Below are 6,481 nucleotides of genomic sequence, written 5' to 3'. Positions count from 1 at the left end.
GATTCGAAGAAAGCTGCAGTTACTATACGCCGGACAAAAGGTCCCCCCACCACTGACCACCACCGTCCTTCCCTTTCGTTCGTAGTAGACTCCACCTTCATCTATAAAATCTTCTTCTTCTTCTTCTTTGATAAATCAGAAATCAACGCATTACTAGACACACAAACAATAAAACAATTTGAAGACCAACTCTGACGAGCAACTCTATACCTCTTTTCTGAGTTACAGGGTGATTCGAAAAATACGCAAATTATAGGCCTATACTTCTGATATTAACTCACGGAATTAGAACATGCCTACAAAAACTAAACATTATGTCACTATGTATTGTGCTTGGTATTCCTGGATTATCGTCGGAAGTTCCGAGTATAATTATATAACATTACGAATTTATGATACCGTCTGTCTGTTTTCCTATTGAGCTTTGCATAATCTGAATGACTTTTTTTTTCTAAAAGTGTGAAAACTGCAAATTTCTGTATCTGTCACAAGCTCTCAGAGCCCGCGAGTATTTTTCCTGCTTTTTTATAGTGAACCACTGGGCTTAGTTGAATTTTGAATGATACGCTGTGGTCTGAAGTATATACTTTAGTCTAGATTTTGAATACTCATAGCTGTAACTAACAACAAAATCATTATGAAAACGACCAGGATTTGAAGACCAAGATGCAGCAGTATTGAATGAGAAAATATACATCAAATTATACTTTAGGGCGAATATGCACTTATCATACCATTCTACTTTTTTTTCCGGAAAGGCTCAATATCAAAAGTCTGTCTTCGTATATGCCCATAATATACCACATGATCATGAAAGACAAACAAACAATAAAAAGGACGAAGCAGAAAAAGCGTATTCCCACACACACATTATCTTTTCCCACCAGGTCCTGTGCAGGTTCTAAGAACTAAAGTTCATGTAATAAGACATGATCAATGATGCGACGAATATGAATAAACATACACGCATTAGGGGAATACACAATGACACCATCATGGACAAAAAATTAATGTAATATCTTTATTCACTTTCGCTTTTTTCTCACTCCTTCATTCTCACGTCATCCTTTTAATTCTTGGTGTGTGTTTTTATTTCATTTATACTAAAAGCCTTGATAATTTGTTGAAAAAGCTAATGATAATATTTTGTGTCTGTCCACGCAAAATGTACCGACCTAGATATTATCTAAAAATGTGCTCTCCATTGTTATACTGAAATTTAATTTCAAGTTGCAATATAAAACATGTTTAATGACATTCTGATCGTAAATGCACTCTGCATATAGTTTTACTATCGACATTGCATGATTGAGGCCGACATTTCCGTTCCAACAGCGTGGACCATTATACTTTTGTTTTATTTTCTAATAGTTTACAATAGACCCCTAGTTAAGTTAATTAAGAATAATTTGTCGTATGAAAGACGAAAGACACACAACTTTCATGTTTTCATGAACGTCACCTGCTCATGCAGACAATAATGATTGATATGCTCTAGTGATGTTAGTCATAATAATCCTGAATCATGTTAATCACTGCTACTTAAAGGGGAAATCCAGTCCAAATAATAAGTTCATTTGATAAGAAAGAGTATTACGAGTTCACAAATTTATGGATATAAATTACGAGTTATTAATTTGATCGCAATCGGATGGAAAAATAAGGAAGCTACGGACATTTTGAAGTTTCGCTATTTTTGGGGGAAAACCTACAGTTCGTGGACAGTCAAATATGAATATATAAATGGCAAAGTGAGCATGCTATTCCCAAACAACTTGTCATATAATATTATAGTTTGTGCATAAAATGTTGAAATTTCAAGTTTTTCAGTCAAATACAATTATGCCCGAGGCTCAAATCCTGGTATATCTATATCATCACTATAGAAGTTATTCAACCAGGAATAACATCATGTTTCAGACTTCAATGACAGACACATTGAATTTTCGTCATTTTTTTGTACACAATCAATGGAAAATTGGGAGGGTATGACATGGTTAGCTAACTCATTTGCAGATTCATATCCACTGTGCAAGAACTGTTTTGCAAAACAAAACTTAAAATGTCAGAACTTCGATATTTTTCATCCAATTTCAGTCAAAGTTTTATCGTTGAACTCGTAAGATTATCTTTTTTATCAGACTAACTTAATGTTTGGACTGGATTTCTCCTTTAAAGGAGATGATGATGACGTCATTACTATATATATATATATATATATATATATATATATATATAATTTATAGGCCCTTAAGTCTCCATCACTATCACTATTGTTGTTGTTTTTTGCGTGGTTCACAACATACAAGCTTGCTTTTTAGTGGACCTCTCAATTCTTTCTTTTTTCTCAACTGAAGCATAACTTTGTATTTTTTGCCAGCATGCATTCTTTTGTTTATATCTTTTGCAAAGTCGAATGTTTATTTCAATGATGTAATTCCAGATTTAGTATGTGTTATATTTGTTGGAAAAGAAGAATGAAAATAAATGAACTGAAATTGAAATTGAAATTAACCAGCACACTCTGCCACACAGTGGTATTCTAAAACCTTCCCTTCGTAAATACAGACCAAGTTCCTTTCCTGTGAACTTTTTCTTAATCTCTTTTAACAAATGCGGTGTAACTTTTGGTCTGTTCTTCCTCCTCTTTTCTTGTTCAGTGTCTGTCCGACAGTGACAGTGTCAGTGTCAGTGTCAGGTACGGTGTAAGTAAGTATTCATGCTGAATGCGACTCTATGAATGTTGAAATTAATATGTTGGTTCCAAGGGCTGTGAGTTATAGACAGCATGTGCAAGCTTTTATGTCTAAGACACCACATTGTTGTTGTTTTTTTCACTTCGTTTCACACAAATATGGAGTGTTATACCCTTCAACACATTCGGCCTACTAATCATAAAGGGACGTCATTTTAAAATCGACAAAGGACACATCTCGGAGCAATGTGCAGTATTCTCGATGCTGAATGAGCAGATGATTTGCAATTTCTTATACAAAGTCGAATTTAACTGAAGTTAAATAGAAGAAAATGACAATAATGGTCAAAATGACAGACATCAATATTGGACCTATATATACGTAGGCCCTATAATAATCATCCCAAAATAAAGCCATGGATCAATGTTTTCATGAATAAGCGATTTCAGTCGCACCAGCGTATCAAGAAAAATGGCAGGCGAGATAATGTATTCACCTCACGTCTTCCATCAACTTGTTCACAAATCTTCATATGATTTCATTTAAAAAAAAAAAACCCAAACAATTAAAATCAAATGTATAAACTCTTTTATAGCATTATATGATAATTTGCAATAGCCTATTATATAGCAACGCTGACTTCCAGGGCCTGAAAGAGAATGCAATTAATCGCTCATCAGAATTATACCAAAAATTATGATTAGGCCCTGTACAATGAAATCTGTGTTCGGAAACAATGTATGGGAAAGCAACTGTTGTTATAGGTAATTGGTATCCGCGTGTTTCCCTGTAAAAATGTACGCTCCATAACTTAAAAAAAAATCATAGATATCCGATTCTGAATAGACCTGTTTCTATCTTTCTGATGCGTTTGAGAAAAATCTTTATATAAAATCAAAATGGAAAGATAGTTATAGTATTAGACGCCCTTTCGGGCATCTCGCTGACAGAGATCCTAAAATGGATCCCCTCCGACTCTGAATTATGATTGACCGCTCATACCACATAGTTCGTTCAGAGGAACATGCCGTTTCCCATGTGAAATCATTTGCACAGAATATGGGACTCTTGTCTTGTTCAACAGCGCCACCAATGTTAAAAAGCACAGCAGCTGATGAACAATAATGAAAGTTATAGGCCTACGATTAGCATGATAGGTCTAATTGCATAGGTCTACTTCCTGAATCAAAGATCCTTTACACAGAAGGTCCCCTGTATCATGCACAATAGCTGTTATCCCCCAAACAAACAAACAAACAAACAAACAAACAAACAAACAAACAAACAGACAGACATACAAACAAGCCTATATAAAAGAATGGTAGTATTTATGTAGTATTGGTGGAGATGAGGATTGGGCTTTTAACTTTTTGAGAAATACTAAGAAACCACTTATGAAATAATACAGAGCATACCCTTATAGGAGGAATTCAAAGTTTATTTGATAAAAATCGGTTTTGGAATGGCTGAGAGAGACATCCAATGAACAAAGTAAAACTATACCGCGGTCCCACATTTTTATTAGGATCGCTCTGTTTTGGCTATCTCGGCCATTTCGAAACCAATATTCATCAGATAAATTTTGACTTCCTCTTGGAACTATATGCTAATTCACATTTCAATAGAGCTGGTGTCTCGATCATTATTTAAAAAAAAAAAAAAATGTTAGAAACCTGAAGTTAGGTCTCAACCAAAACTATACGATCCCTTTAAAGTTTATGCCAAGAGAATGTAAGTAACCCTGCCCGAAAAACAAAACCAAAAATCAAAACACTTTTTTTTTTGTTTTTCAACGATGTTTATTCTGTTCCATTCAAAGTAATAGAAAAAAAATAACAATTTTCATTTGCTACAATTGAAATGACGAAAATATACATTTGTGATCATAATAGCAAATTTGCTATTGCTGTACATAATGACATAACAAAAATTACATTTTCATGAACAATTATCAATTTACATACAGTCACTTCCCCTATGCTCTCAAAAAAAATTGCTTAAATTTAACAGTAATAATTCAATTCTTCTAGCATTAATCTTAATAATCATCCAAATGAATTATGCAGCAAAATTATACAGTAATAAATAATGGAACCATATTATTTATCAACCACTACCCGCCCACCTACTAACTCATATCCCTTACTGAGTCCCTATGACCACCCCCACCAGTTCCCTCCCTTCCTGTTTCCTCCCCCACCCCTCTCTGTACACATGCAACACACAAACACACACAAACACACCCATACACACACACATACACATGCACCTAATTTGGTTAACTGCTCTTGCCTACACATCACAATATAGTAAATATAGTTATATAATCAGCCCACCAACAGGCTGACAGGAACGCATGGGAAAGGAGGGGGAGAAAATACAAAACAACACAAGAGAAAAAAAAAGAAGAAGAAGAAGAAGAGGAGGAGGAATGAAGGAAAGGGAAAAAAATGAAGAAAAGAAAGAGTGGAATACTATGGAAACATTACTATTTTCTTAAAAGTCACAGACGTTGCACGTAGCTTCAGACTGGTTTATTCAACGAAGTCTCAAAATATTCCCATTTTTGTAAATGTACATGTAGCTTCCCAGCCTTGGTCGCAAGGATTTTTTCCTCATTTATTAATTCAACAATAATCTTTTGCATCTTTTCTCCAGTGGGTAACTTATTTCCCGTTCTAGATTTAAAAATGATGTATTTTGTTAAGATAATCAAAGTATTTACACATTTTGATCTATTTGAATAACCAGAAATTCCCCCAAATATATCTCTCCAATTCATATTCCTTAACTCATTTATATCAAAATAATTAATTATGAATTCCCATAACGGTTTCACTTTAACACAGTGTAAAAATAAATGCAGATAAGTTTCAGGCTCATGTTGGCAGAAGGAACAAAGGCTGTCTGTTACAAAACCAAACTTCATTAAACGCTCCTTAGTGTAAACTACGCCATGTAACATCATAAATTGAAATTCTCTATATTTTCTTATCAATGTACACTTACTCGGTTTAATAAAAAGATCTTTTATTTCTTTGTTTGTATAATCATAGCTACTGTGGTCATCTTTGATTTGTAAAACATAAGATGACTGTAAATCTTCCACCATAGCCTCATATATTTTTCTCGATTTTAAAACTTGTAAATTTACTCTCTGACCAGAAAAAATCAATTTTAAGTCAAAGTTTGTGGAATCAACTTGCTGAAGTGTACCTGCTCTCATAGAATCCTTCCATTTCTGGGGTATAACATTAAATATATCATTCAGTTTAAGCAATTCTTCTACCTTAAAACCAAGACCCAAGCTTTGAAAATGTGACTGAGATCTCAAATGACCGTTATCTAATATATCTTGTATTGTAATTATTCCTGCATCAAATAAATCTCTATGAAAAAACATCCTACCTGCTATGCGTACACTCCTATTATTAAATATTATTGGATTTACAACCTCATTTTCCAATTGTCTATATTTATAGATATCGAGCCAAACCTTCAATATTTCCGAATAAAAAGGTGGTACATTATCTGTCATAATAGATGAATCAAAGTCACACACACATACACATACACACACACACATACACACACACACACATACACACACACACACACACTAAAATTTGACTGACCGAGTAACATATGTATATAATCTGAAGGACAGTCCACCAGGGGTGTGGTTGTCTGTCTCGGTCTTTTAATATCTGAGAGTCTCCAAATCATTCAGAGCCTTCCCAATAGGCCTTGTGATTCAGTGTCCCATTTAGAATGAATGGCATATA

This window comes from Diadema antillarum, unplaced genomic scaffold (genome assembly GCF_040938485.1).
Source record: "Diadema antillarum isolate AM-2024a unplaced genomic scaffold, OU_Dant_1.0 seq00001425_RagTag, whole genome shotgun sequence".
In the NCBI taxonomy this organism is placed as follows: domain Eukaryota; kingdom Metazoa; phylum Echinodermata; class Echinoidea; order Diadematoida; family Diadematidae; genus Diadema; species Diadema antillarum.
This window is presented reverse-complemented; position numbering follows the sequence as displayed.